The sequence below is a fragment of the Hyaena hyaena genome, unplaced genomic scaffold (assembly GCF_003009895.1).
Source record: "Hyaena hyaena isolate Hyena2069 unplaced genomic scaffold, ASM300989v1 scaffold_787, whole genome shotgun sequence".
Taxonomy (NCBI): Eukaryota; Metazoa; Chordata; class Mammalia; order Carnivora; family Hyaenidae; genus Hyaena; species Hyaena hyaena.
The window spans coordinates 129,514-144,194 of NW_024081417.1; the positions used below are offsets into that span (position 1 = coordinate 129,514).

At 46.6% G+C, this 14,681-nt stretch overlaps 1 protein-coding gene across 2 annotated transcripts in view; it reads right to left on the reverse strand.

Annotated features, from left to right (window-relative positions):
- The window catches only part of PEG3 (paternally expressed 3), a 33,268-nt gene extending 18,925 nt beyond the window's left edge, over nucleotides 1–14,343 (reverse strand). Inside the window, exons 1-2 of one of the 2 annotated variants that reach the window (XM_039219023.1) lie at nucleotides 14,196–14,343; nucleotides 9,471–9,556 (exon numbers count right to left, since the gene is read on the reverse strand). The gene's annotated coding sequence lies outside the window, so the exon portion shown is untranslated. Of the gene's footprint in view, nucleotides 1–1,309; nucleotides 1,342–9,470; nucleotides 9,557–14,195 lie in introns of those variants that run through there. The other variant, XM_039219024.1, reaches the window with a different exon arrangement.
- Between the last annotated feature and the right edge of the window lie 338 nt (nucleotides 14,344–14,681).

Consider the following 14,681-nt stretch of genomic DNA (forward strand, 5'->3'; position numbering starts at 1 on the left):
GAAAAGTGGCATTTACAAACCAATAAGGAATGTACACATTACTTCAGTAGTAGGAAAACTAGCTGATCTTTCACCTGGGGGAAAGGGTCATACCACATATAAAAACGCTAAAATCCAAGTAAAAGACTACTTTTTAGAATTATAGAGCAGAAAAGGGCTCTTCTAACTAGACGATAAAATTGGGAGATAGTAAGGACAACTTTGACTTCATACATGCACTTCTTTACTATGGTAATTTTTCTTTCCAGTAGACATGTATTTGAAGTGTAAACCACCAGTAGGTGAAAACTCTATACAATAACTGTAAGATGAAAAGGTTTGACAGGGAATCAGTAACTTTTCTAAGAGAATACAGACAGGCAAACCTCAGAAAGCAGAGGAAAATCTAGGGAAGAAATTTAAAAAAATGAAATGATTTAAGGGGCAACTTCCATTAAGATTTCCATGAGCAATGAACTCACTATGTTATAAAAACCCTTCCAGAACACAGAAAATAGATGGAGGAAATTCTACTCATTAATAATCTGTCTGTTTAAATGCCCTTAAGAATCCTGTCATAAGGTACATGCCAAATTCTACACCAAAAATTCATTCATTTCTTTTCTCAAGAAATTCAGGACTAGAGCAAACAAATATGATCTTCTTTAAATGTCCTTAAGATTTTCTAACCAGGGCAACAGAACAGCCCTTAGTCAGCAAAAACATTAAATTTTTTTTTTAAATTAACAGGAAAACCTTAAAAAAAAAGAATCAGGCCCTAACAACTCCTTCCCACAAATGCAGAGGAGGTTCATTTCAGATCTGAGAGTAAAAAAGAACAGAGTAATCATAAAGATGGACAATATAAGTATGTGTATATTGTACTGGGCGTACCCACATAGTGCTTGTGGCAATGGAGATTTTATAGAGCGCAATTTGGATAACTCCTTGAAATTTTAAATGTATATACCCTGTCCTATAAATTCTATTGCCATGAATTTATCCCAGAAATACATAATGACATATGTGCAAGAATATAATCATTGAAGTAGTCCTGACAATGCACAAAATATGGTACATATTCATGATTATGAAACCTTTTAAAATAATGAGGCAATCGGAAATAAACAGATATGAGATGACCTCTAACGGAGTTAAGTGCAAAATGGGGCACGAAAATGTGTAGAGCACTCTTAAGAAACTATAAAAACAGATGTGTTTACTTAAACAGACTATTTCTGTAATAATATATATAAGACTAGTAATAGCGATTAATAGTGATCACCCGTGGGGAAGGGAACTGGAGGCCAGGGAAAGAAGGGAAACTTACTTTTTCACTGTATAGTCTCCTTTTGTTTTTTGTTTTTATTTACTTATTTTTTACCATGAGCATGTATTACCTAGTCAAAAAAATAAATTAAAGTTAAAACAAAACAATCAACAAAAGCACTTGTAGAGGCCTTAGAGACCGTTCCACCCACTAAGTGAGTTCGTGCAACCGTGATGCCTGAACACCGAGGGGGGTCTCTTCCCTTCCCTGCCCATCACGCCCTGCTGAAGCCCAAGGTCATATCCTAAACCAGGCAATTTAGAGAACCCCAAAGAATCAACTCTGGAACTCTGAAACCAAGAATCACATACAGAAATTGCAGCTGTAAGTTGACTATACTCCCCAGATCTCCAGCAATTATTAATACCTAAATGCAAGGTCATCCCTTATCCTAGGGATTCCACTGAATCTGAAATCTAACTGATAGACCTGTCTGCCCATGGGGACAGAGATACAGGTGTGTTCACAGAGGCACTGTGTGCAACAGCAAAGAACAGGGATGGGGAGAAGAATGCCCAAGCAGAATTCCAACAGCAAAGCCCACCGAAAGACCACTACTCAGCAGACAGGAAAATAAAAATGGGTACAAATTTTCTGCACTATAAAAAGCAACCAAAATAAAAACAAACCATAAAAGGAGGGGGAAAATATTTTGCAACATAGATGACAGTTAATATTTCAAATGTGAGAAGCTCTTAGAAAGCAATAAGAGAAACGTCACCCCGTGAAAATAAAAGATACAGTCCATAAAATTAGTGATAATTTCTAACAATCTCATCAGAAATCAAAGAAATGTGAAATATTATAGTGAACACTTTTTTGGCCCATCAAATGGGCAGATATTTCAAAAAGAAAAATCAAAAGGAAAAACTGATGTTGGTGAGAAGCTGGCTGGTACAGGTATGAACCGTAATTCTGGATGCCATTTCAGCCTATGTTTTAATAACATTAAAAATGCCCATTTCTTTTGAACCAACAAGTCACCATTTAAGGACAATCAAGTAGTAAGGAAAAAAAAAAAGCTAAAAAGTCAGGTGCCAACTACAATAAAGTCCTTATATATACATCTAGTTTCCAGTTTACAAAAGGTTATACGTGTAGCACTAAAAAGCTGCCACAGTAAATGAGTGAGTGATGCCATTTTACACATGGAGCCATGGGAAGGGACAAGCGCGTGTCAGAAAACTGTTATGTTGCTAACGTGTTCTTGTATAACCATAGTCCTAAAGTGGGACTCGAATCCTGTCCAAGTCCTCAAGAGTCAAACTCCGGAAAAGGAGACACTGATCGACAAACTCCTACAGGGGTACCTGACAGCAGGTGAGCCCTGTGAGATGAGGTTAGGTGCATCCTGACCAAGTGACCCAACCCTTGTCCCTGACTCACTCTGTCCTCCATTTACAGCCAAAAGGGCAACTCAGAGTGGGGCCGGATATGCTGAGCGAGTACTTGCCAGGGCCCCATACTCACCTTACCCTCAGGAAGACCCAGATTTCAGGTGAACTCGTCCTGTGACAGCGCCTCTGGCCAATCAAAAGCAAACTGCTCTACCCACTTCGCCCCCACTTCCCCAGTCCAGCTTCTGCCTCCATGGCAACAGCCACGCCTACCGTTAAAGAAAACAGAAGATACAGGTTTGGAGGTAGCTGAGACGAAAGCATCAAAGAGGAGTTGGGTAAAGGTTTGTCTGATACGATCACATGAAATGTTGGGGCTGAGGGGGAAGCCTGTCCAAGGACAACCCGGAAAGGCCAACAGTAACAATTTACCCATATGATCAGAGATGTACCTAAAGATGTGTGAACTCAGTAGATATGAGAGTGTCTGCACTTAAACCCAAAGTCCCTGAGGGCAAGGCCTCTGTTGCCTTTTCTATCACTGTATTTTTATCTCATAGGATTGGCACACAGGTGTTCAATAAAGTTTTTTGCACTTAGATGCAAAAATGTTTAATAAATCCAATCTAGAACACTATAAATAGCTCATTCCAGTAATAAAAAGAAGATATTCCAATTCCAGTGGACTGTTCTATACAATGGATTATAGAGGGAAGGGAGTCCCATGAGCATTGTTACGTGTTAAAAAGAGTTTGCAAACTTCAACAGCCTCTCCTTATACATTCTTAGCAAACAGTGCAACCAGGAGGCCACCTATGAACAATAAAGATTTACCTCAAATAAAAGCAAGCAAATATATTAAACACTAAAGGTATTCCAACTAAAAGTGGAGGCCAGGAAAGGAGGTCCTTCACAACCACCATGCAACACTATTCTGGAAAAATCTAGCTAACACAACTGAAGACAAAGAAATGAAAGGCATAATGTGGAAAAGGCATTATTTTGAGCTGACAAGCCTGTCAGTAAATACAAGGGAAAAAATCCCATTAATAGCAAAATAAATAAATTCCCATAAATAAATTCAAACTATCTGCAACTCCAAACAAATCTTTTTAAGCATATAGAAGGACATAAAACAAGTCCTATGTACATGAAGACATGTTTTTGGATGGGAATGTGGAAATTGTCAATCCTTCCTTGAACATACATACATTAAAATCCAATAAAAGGATGGGGAGCTTTGACAAATCGAGAATCCAGTTCCTCTAGAAGAATAAGTGTACAAAACTATCAGGACAATCCTGAATAAGGTATGTGTGTGGTGGGCGCAGTGTGTTGTCTGTAAAATGACCCAAACATATGGAAACGTACAGTATTCTTTCCACCACAATGACGCAAGTGTCAAGACAAATACACTAACCGAGCTAATACTGTCCCCAAACTGACTTGCGTGAAAGTGTACCCATACATGGGATTTAGTTTATAATAAAGAAAGGTTTTTAAATCAAGAGAAGCAATAACTTATTTAAAATACAAACTATGAAATTTCTGAGGACTAAATGGTAAAGAGTAATTTTAACAAAAGTGATGAGGGGTATGGCCAACACTTTAACTTCTGACCATTTATTTAAGTATGCATTTCTAAGAAGGGCTGGAGACAGACTCTGGCTTTAGGAAAGCACCACAAAACCAGTGCTGGGGTCTGGCCTCCTCCCAAGAAATTCTGTATTTCAACAATGCATCACTGGAAGCGTAAGGCCCCAAAGGCCAATAACCTACTTTGCTCTCGCTAAAGTAAGTCAGTGCGCTCAAAAAACTGCAATCCTCCAAAATTTTCACCAAACAGGAAGGAATAAAAACATAAAAATCTTTAATGGAATGCTATGTAGCCATTAAGTTTATGCTTTCAAGAAGTTTAACTTTATTTTGATTGCAAACATAAAAGGTAGTACAACGTTCAGACAGTACAGAATATTTAATGTAGAAACCACAAGCCACACCTACTGATCAAATCTGTTGCTATACTAAACCTTTTGACATCCACAGAATAACATTAAATTTTTATCGAAATGAGATCACATTAGGTGTTTTTCATGTGTGTGCTTTTAACTTTTTATTTTTTTAAGTAAACTTTATGCCCAACATGGGGTTGGAACTCACAATCCCAAAATGAAGAGTCGCGTGTTCTGCCGACCAAGCCAGCCAGGTGTCCCTTGTGTATGCATTTTAAAACCTAGTAATTTATGATGGTTATCATTCTACACTAGTACACACAGATCTATACCATTCTTTCTGAAGGCCATGTAGTATTCCATTCTACAGGTACACTTGTTTATTTAAGCTTGTTGGAAACCACTAACATAAAAAAACCTTTAAAGTATTAAATGAAAGTAACAGGGCATTAAATTGTACAGCATACATGGCCTTTATATATATATCTGTTTATACACACATAGAAAATGGTGAAAATGTCCACACAATGGAATATAAGGCAGTTTTTAGAAAGCAAACCTATAGATGGGAATGTATTTATATGGAAATTCTTGTAGATACTGTTAAATAGCTACAAAGTAGTACGTGTACACAGGCAAAGAAACATACCCATAAAAATGGAGACTAAAAACATGGTGGACACATTATCTGAGCTCTCCAGGTGGCATAATGCACCCTCCCTCCGCTCACCAATTACTTTCTCACATCCCAGGAACTTTACTCTTATAGCTTGAGTTTGAAATGTTAATGAACTGAAAGTGATCTTAGTGTGCTAAAAAAAAACAAAACAAAAAACACCACACAAGAGCAAACAACTCACAGGTATTTAAACATATGGAAGTATGTATAAACCAGAAGAAAACTTCCATTTAAACTTGTATAAACTATTCATAAAATGGGGAAAATAAAAATATAAATAATAAAAATCCTGCTTCTTTTTGTATTTTAATTTGAAATGTTATTCTAAGTTTACAATTGGGAAAAAATTTTTTGAATATAAAATTCAAAATAAATTCAAGTGCTGTTGATCTTTCCTTTTCCTTTCTGCCTATTACTGCTGAGCAGCACGTCCCCTGCTGTGGGGTCCCCAGGAAGTGGCCCCTGCTTACGTGACACCTCATCTTCCCCTCTGGCCATCTCGCACTGCTCCCATGGTGGCCTCCACTCGCTGTGTGTACATCCCCATCCAGCCTGTGCACCACCTGATGGTGCTCCACGCCCAGGCCCTCCCTCTGGCCTCACGATTCAAACTGAATTCTGGCCACATGGCAAACCCATCACCTTCATTTCCTGACTTGCAGGTGGACCCTTGCATACCCCTAGTTACTGAAGTTTCCGTATTTCCCTCTGCTCTCTGGAGTACATATCCTAGTGTGGGTTAAGTAGTAGCAAAGGGCAGGATCTTAAAAGGTCTGACCACATCTGGCAGGCAAAGGCAAAGGTGGAGACACAAAGGGACCAGGCCCTGCTCCTAGGGGCCAAGACCACCAATTCTAAGAGGAGGGAAAGAGAGGAGATGAATGATAGAAAGCAGACTCTCTCTCCACCCTGGGTAGAGGGGCTTATGGATTTTCAGCGTTAACCTCCAACATCACTTCTTGCATACGCTAGGTATCTAACCATGACATGTTATATGCATTATAAGCATTTTATGCAGAGTAAATTTCACGTGTGAGCTTGACCACTTAAAACCATAAGATAGTGGTGCCACCTGGACGACAGTGTGTCCACTGTGGTTTTGACTGTGGTATTTGTGCCATTCTTTGAATGTTTTATAGCATTTTACTTGTCTATTTCATAAAAATGAATAGAAAACAAAAGTATGGGCCTCACAATTAAGGTAACTGAAACAAGGATAGAATTCATCCTTGCTTGTGGGGTATCTTTGGCCTCGAACAACTGAATTGGGAAGAATTCAAAGAACACAGATCAGAGGCTGGAAAACGTTGACTGGGACATGTAAGGAGAGCTAAAGAAATCCTGTGACCCCACTGTTTGACCTCAGGTCCCCACATCCATTCAGTTGAGAAAGAAGCTCCATGAGAGCTTCTTCAACCCCATCTCTACTTACTTACTTGGGCCCCTCGTCACGGTGCACCTAGATTCAGCCCCCTCACTCATTCTACCTACCTCATCCGAGGGGGCTGGAATTGAGAACTTTAAAGTCAGGAAGCGAGGAAGTTACTTTCTTCGTTTCTTGGGGACAGCATGGTGTGTAGTCTCCTCTCTCTTCTCGTTTGCTCCATTCTCCTGCCTCTTTCTGCAGACCGACATTCTCTACTTCAGCATGCACGTGGTAAACGCTGCCCCAGTCCCAGTCCTACCTCACCTCCCGGTGACGCGCCCAGTGCTGACAGCCTCAGCAACCCAAGCTCGGAGGCTGCAAGCGCACACCACAGCTCAGGTTCTGTGGTGGTTCTCAAACTTGGGGTGCCAAAAGCCATCCGAGGTACTTGTGAAACATGTACCTGCCTTTCTAGGTGTGACAATCTAGAAGGCCTGTGGTTCTCTAGGAAAGAGGCATTCCAATAGGCACCCCAGTAACTATACTTTGAGAACCATGGCTCTAGGCTTAGATGTCCGGTCTTGTCTGATCAACCATGAACAGGAACATGCGGACAACAGGGGCTGCTGGGGGGCGAGGGGCAGTTTCACATGGGAATGTCAGCGAAGAGTAAAGGACCACTCTCCCTACCATACTGGCTATGACCTCCACCCTCTGGTCTTTTAGATGGCTCTTCTTCAATAATATCCACATCACCCTGGGCTTACCTCTATCACAAAGGCTTAGCACTTACCACACTGCAGCCAAATTTCCTTGTTGGTGTCCATTCTTGTGGGCTTTCCCCAGAAATTTCAGAAGAGAGGAAATAGTATCTAAAAGTTTTAGTTTAATGATCAGACCCCAATAGTTCAAGACGAATAAAGCTACTTTAAAGAGAACGTCTTCTGAGCCAGTATGACTTATCTGGCCATATTTTCACATCAGTTATTAGCTGATCAGTTTTTTCCCCCCAAAGGAGAAAGGACGTGACAAGACAGCCCACACAGCATGTACAGGAAAGGGGTACTCTAGTCAAACCTAATCTGAGTGGAAATTGGGGACTGTAGATAGGTGGCCTCTGGTGTCCTAGTTACCCTAGTACAAGCTTCACTGCAACTAGATGCTAGCACTAGGCTACCTTAAGGCCAGTGCTAGTAAACCTTCACATTCTCTCATTTTGATTCCATACTCACCAAGTAACTTTCTCATTATGATTTCACTGCCCATGTAGGTCTGCCTACAGGGAGAGAATCTGCTGAGCATACACACTTTTGAGTACTTGGGTCCCTGTTGTAGTTCTCTCCCACTATAGACTGACAAACCAGAACTGAGGAAACAGGAACACCGTACTTTAGTCACACTGGTTTTCAACATAAACTAGTATGTCAGTAGGGTTTACACAGGTCTCCTGAGCTTCATTAGTGTGGATCTACTAACACAGGATGAGTTCTTAGGCAAAATAAGGTTTCTGAGTCTCCACAGGCTTTAGGACCAGACAACGGATACTTGAAGCATTCACTGAGGCCAGGAATGAGCCAATCCACTGCCAGGGACCCACCAGGGATGGCACGTGAGCCTTCCTTCAGATGGTAACACACCATCAGCACAGTCACCTATTTTGGTAAGCATGTTTTCTTACTCCTCATTTAACTACAGTTCCCATTCAGCAGACGCTGAGGCCAGTGGTTACATCACCCACTTCCAGAGACACAAAGCCTGGCATGGTCCTATCCCAGAATGGGGGACAGTATCCATGTTTGCTGACGGAATCCATGTTTGCTATTTCACTCAGTTCCCCACATGATGTGATTCACTGTACCTCATCTGAAGCAGTCAGCAAGGTGTGAAAGAAGAGTACAGACCCCACTAAATCTTTCAGTAGCTCTTTCAAATCCATCCGCCTCACTTCTCTCTCTGCTCTGACCCTAATGCAAGCCATCATCCCTCACCCAGTCACTGCAGTCACTGTTTCCACCCTCCCTTCTGAACCCTACAACAGGTGATATTTTTAAAACACAAATCTGATTCCCATGTTACTTTTATGGCTAAAACATCTCAATAGTTTCCCACTGTGCTTCATGTCAAGCCAATATACTTACCACTCACTGAAAGGCCTTTCACACACAGCACCAGCTGACCTCTTCCCCACCTTGATCAAATGCCACTCAATTCTTTCTTTTGCTCCAGGCATCCTAGGCTTCTGGCTCTTCTCTTTGGAGCCCTCAAAAATGCCCCTGTGCCATCTGCTTGAGATTACCCTTCCCACAACACCCTACCATCCTCCCTTCTTCAGTGCTCAGCCTGAACTTCCCTGGCCTTCCAGGAAGGCCCTATGTGGCCTCTTTCAGGTTAACTGCCTACAATGAATATTCTCTCTCAAAACCATAAATTGCACAATTATTTTGTCAATATCTTTCATTATCCAATAGACTATGAACTCCAAAAATACACCTCTTTTCCCACTCTAGGCCATGTTTGCTAGAAGAACTGATGGATCTCTCATGCTTCTTTAATCACCCAACAAGAGATAAAGAGTAGGCCTGAAAGTACAACTGAGCGTTGGAAAAAAAAAACAAAACGGTAGGAAACTGAAAAGGATAGCATGAGGCCAAGGAGAATTTCTGGCAAACACACAATTCACCAGAAGAGTCTGTGAGTTTTCAGAAAGCACAAATGAGTACTTGCATGGCTGCCTGGAGTACATATGCAGTAGAAAAGTGTCAGGATGAGGAAGAATGTGTTCACTCCAAGGATGAGTGTGGCACTGTGAGAAGGGAATGCAGCTCACCTGGACCTGGATCCAGCCACCTAGTGTTTGGACCACTTCCTCTTGCCAGCTGTCTCTGAGAAGGGTAGAAGCTCGAGAAGGCAAAGCTGGTGAAGGAAAAAAAAAAAAAAAGCATGAGATATACCGAATTCACTTTGCAAACCCCAGATTCCTCAGACTAGAAAGGACTACACAACAGGTGAACCTTTATTTCCTCCAGTGGCAGAGGTCAAGTGAGACCGGAAGGAAGAGCCCTCCCTCTCTAGATGGACGGGCCATGGGCATTGCTCCCCGAGGTACAAGCTGTACTGTGGACTGTAATCATAGCCTCTTCCCTGTGGGGTTACCCCAGTGGCTGTGCAAGTCATTATCTGAACATCTTAGAAAGCTTTCTAACAAGCAAAGCAAAACAGTAAAGACACAGGACTTTGGATTAAGAAATCAATTCAAGAACCCGACTTTCCACTTATTAACTATGTGACACTGGTAGTCCCTCTAAAAGAAAAGGACACATGTAGGCAAAACTCAGGAGAAAAAAATAGCTGAAGTGGTATTATTATTTACTTATATATTTATGTACTTATTTACAAACCCCATAGAGTGCTTAACATCTTACTTTCACTGTCTCTGCTACTCCTCACCACAATACCGTTAATTTTCTAAGTCTCCTATTATAGAAAATCAGATGCTCAGAGAACTCAATCTCAGAGTTCATGGCAGACTACTATAGATCAAGCTAACATCACTTTGAAAAACAGAATTTCTACTGACATTTTCCGTGGAGACCATATGGACTAGTGAAACAGATACTCCTTAGAAAAGTACGTTAAAATTCCAGTTTTGCCATCTAATAGCTAGTGATGCAGGCCCATAAGTTTAAGTGCATTGTAAATTTAAGTAATACGAGGAGCTTATCTTTTATTAGGACCTTAGTACTACCGTCATTAGGTAATTACTTCATTCCTTAAGCTTATCTACCATTTTAGAGGTTATCACCCTGCTCCCAAGTGGGTTAATACTACATATTTCAAGTCCCACTGTGCCTCAGTGGGCGCATTCAATCAGTTAGGGGGTACTTCCTGGGGGAAGTACCTTCATGATTATGACTCTAACTCTATATTGATGATATTGACTGGAAGATGTGCATACTTAATTAGGTTTCTCTCACCACCTGGTGGGGAAGGAGACTTCCAATGTTACTTTCTCTACCTAAAAAAAAAAAAAAAAAAAAAAAGGAGAAGAAAAGGAAAAGGAAAAAAGAGGTGGGGGCTTATGAGATGCTTTGGTGGAGCTAGGACTAGAAGTGCCCCGGCTGGAGTCTGGGATACATGTAAGCAAACCCAGGGAGAGCTAGTTCAGTGCTAGTTCACCGTGGTCCTGCAGGGGACGCAGCTACAGGGCCACAAGATGCTCTCCGTGCGCGCAGCTCCCACACCCCCTCCAGCCGCCAGCAGGTAGCCCCACCCAGGAGCCAGGACGGCCCTGCCCCCTCCCCCTAGAAGGACTCTCCCAAACCACACCCCGATGTGCCTAGGGTGCCACGCCCCTCTCTTTTTTGCGCCCTAAATTGTCCAGTCCCAAGATCTTATAGATGTTTTCCTTTGCGTAAACTCCATACTGACCTCAAAGCCTCCACACCTCAAAACTTATGTCACAGCACACCTCCGTCTTCTGGAGACCTGGCCTTCCCCAAATCTATTAAAATATCGATACCTGAACCCCAGTTTTTCAAACAGACCCTCAGGGCTGCACAGATGAATCCTGTCCCTACATTCCCAAGACTTGGCTTTGGTGTCCTTCTGAGGAAAGGTCGTGCCTGCCACCCTGTTGCACAGCCACGGCAGCAAACACTCCGGTCTGGCTAAACTGGCGCCTGCACAGCAAACCTGACTCCTTTTCTCAGCCATGCAAAGGTGGACAGGCCTCTCCAGGACCCCTCAGTCACTTAGGACATGGCAGTCCCACCTTCAGGTCACCCCCTGCAACTCCACAGTCCTTTTTGATGGCGCCTCAGCTGTTAAGACTCAGTAGTCACCTACTGGCCAACATGGCGCAAGGGTGGGCAGGGTCTGCAGCCCCATCAATCTGGACATGAGAGCTCCTCCTTCACACCGCCCCCTGCAGCTCCGCCATCATTCAGATTGCGCCTGCGTAGCAAGCCCCGGCTGCTCCTCTGGTCCCGCCCCCTGCAGCTAAGCCGTCATTCAAGATGGTGCCTGCGCAGTAAGCCTCAGCAGCCAACTCTGGGCCCGCCCCCTGTTGGTCAGCCGTATTTCAAGATGGCGCCTGCGCAGTAAGCCACGGCAGCCACCTACAGGACAACAAACACACCGCTGGGATGGATAGGGGTCTGCAGGCCCTTCCCTCAGACTCACCCCCTGCCGCTCTGCCATCATTCAAGATGCGCCTGTGCAATAATCCTCTAGGGGCTACCCCAGGACTACCCACCCAATGGGTAGGGGTCTGCAGTCTCCTGTTATTCAAAACATGAAAGCCTCTATCAAGACTGCTCCCAGTAATACCACCATCACTAATGGTGACATTTATGCAATAAGCTTTAGCTGTCACCTACTGGTCTTACTATAATTCGAGTGGGTGGGGCTCTGCAGTCCTTCCCTCGCTCCCGCCCCCTGCAGGGCCCCTGTCACTCAAAAGGTGCCGGCGAATTAAGTCTTGGCTGCCACCTGTCGACAGAGTAGGCGGAACTCCTCAGCCCCTCCCCTTGGGCCCAGCCCCTGCAGCCACTCAACGGTAAAGACAGCGCCTGCGCAGTAAGCCTCAGCTGCCACCTGTCGGCCAACAGTGCCAGAGTGGGCGCTGCTGCAGCCCCGCCCCTTGGTCCCACCCCCTACAGCCAGCTCCGCGGTCACTCAGATGGCACCTGCGCAGTAAGCCTCAGCTGCCACCTGTCGGCCAACAGTGCCAGAGTGGGCGCTGCTGCAGCCCCGCCCCTTGGTCCCACCCCTTACAGCCAGCCCCGGGGGGGGGGGCACTCAAGATGGCGCCTGCGCAGTAAGTCTCGGCTGCCATCTGTTGGCCAACGTTAAAATGGGCCGAGTTATATAGCTCCTCCCTCCCCGTGGACCCGCCCCCTGCAGCTCGGCTGTCCTTCAAGATGGCGCCTGCACAGAAGTCTCAGCTGCCACCTGTCGGCCAACAAACAGTACTAGAGTGGGCCGAGCTTTGCAGCCCCTCCCCTTGGACCCGCCCCCTGCAGGTTTGCTGTCCTTCAAGACGGCGCCTGCGCAGTAAGTCTCGGCGGCCACCTGTCGGCTAACAGCACTAGAGTGGGCCGAGCTCTGCAGCTCCTCCCCCCCCTTGGACCCGCCCCTTGCAACTCTGCGTCCTTCAAGATGGCGCCTGCGCAAAAGTCTCAGCAGTCACCTGTCGGCCCAGGAATAGTCAGGAATAGTGCCAGCCTGGGCGGGGCCCAGCAGCAGGGTCAGTTCCCCAAAATGCCCGTGGCCCCACCCCCTCTGCCCCGCCGACAGAGTCTGCGCGGCACAGCTGTGCTACTCCGTGTCTCCAGCATTCCCCTAGCCAAAAGATAGGGCCAGACACACCGCGAGGCGACAACCATAAGAGAAAACTGTGCATCTGCCATGCCCAGATATAGCCAACGAGTAACAGCGGGCACGTCGACAGACTGTAGCCCTGTACTTCAGGACTAACGGTTCCATGGCGGCCGCGACCGCGGCAGCCGCGGCAAACTTAGCACAAGGCCTGGCTTCTCCAAACCACGTGGACCCTGCTGACAAAGCGGTCTCTGGGTCACCAGCCATGGCCCTTTCTCAGAATTCAGAGCTCAGCCCTCAAGCCAATCGGGGTGGCACTGTCACAGCAAGCCTCTGCAGCCAGACCTTTGATTAGCAAAAGTGTGAGGTGTTCAGGACCCTGTAGCTTTCAGTCACTGCATACAACACGGGGTCATCACGGTCCCCCACAGCCCTTAGCCCGGCCCTGCTGTCGCCAGCCAGCCACCATTGCGCCTGCCTGCGCGGCAAACCTCAGCCACCCCCATCAAAGATGGCGCCAAGGTAGGCGGGACTCAACGATAACGTCACACCTGGGCTCGCGGCAGTCTGGACCGCCCTTGGCCCCGCCCCAATCCACGGCCAACCAATCAGGGCAGCGCCTGTGCAGCGAACTTTATCGCCCACACCAAAGATGGCGCCAGTGTGGGCGGGCTCCCCAGTCACTCACAGTCCAGAGAAAATACTCCACAGGCATGAAGCCCTTGGCCCCGCCTCTTGCGGCCCTTAGCTCCTCCCACCGCCACTGCGGCAAAACAAGCCCCGCCCCCCAAACTCCGGCTGGGATGGAGGGACAGCCTGAGGGACGGACGTAGTGATCTGCAGCCCCCAGACCCAGCCAGCCCGCCACTTCCCCAGCACCCACCCTGGTGGGCCCTCTTGACAGAAGTCCGTGGTCATCCCATCCCCGTCCCCCACCTGCACCAGGCAAGATGGCGCAGCAGCCACCCCTACCCCGGTTCCGCGGCCACCTCAAAGGGGCAGCCCATCCCAGAGACCTCGGCTGGACACGCAGGATGGTGCCCACTGCAAGCGCGGCAACCCGCGCCCTGCACCCCTTGAGGACCCCGCCAGGCGGTGTCCGCCAGCCACCTCCCCCTTCCCCATCTGACCAGGGTCCCAGACTACGGCGTGTGACCGCCGTGCCGCCTTAGGCGGCATTCGGACACCGTCCTGACTCGGACGTGCAGGGCGGGGGTCCGGCTGGACTCACCTCCCCTCACCACACCGCCTCGGGCCTCACGGCTCGGCCCGGGCGCAGCCCGCGTGCACGGTCTAGCACGCCCACAGGGCCCCTGGCGCCCGGCGGCGCCACCAGCCCAGGGTGGACATGTCCGCTCCTCAGCTCCGACCTCGTTCTCCCGCGGCTCCCGGCGTCTGCACCGAGCCTCTGCGCGCGACTCCTTGTCAGGCTCTCCGCAGAGGCGGGGCTGCAGCGCAGGCCAATCAGAGGCCGAGCGTCCCACCCGGGCCCCCCTCGCCACGCCTCTGAGTGCTGTCAATCAGGCTGTGGTTGCTGTGGTGACAGCTTGGCGCGAAGGCAGGTTGACGTCAACGAAGCCAACACCAGGGGCCCCTGACAGGGGTCTCGATGAGAGGGTGTGGGGGTGTGTGAGACCCCCACACAAAGAAGGGGGGGTGACACAGAGAAGGGCCGACTAACGACTCCCAAACACAGAACCAATGAAGAAAAAGAAAA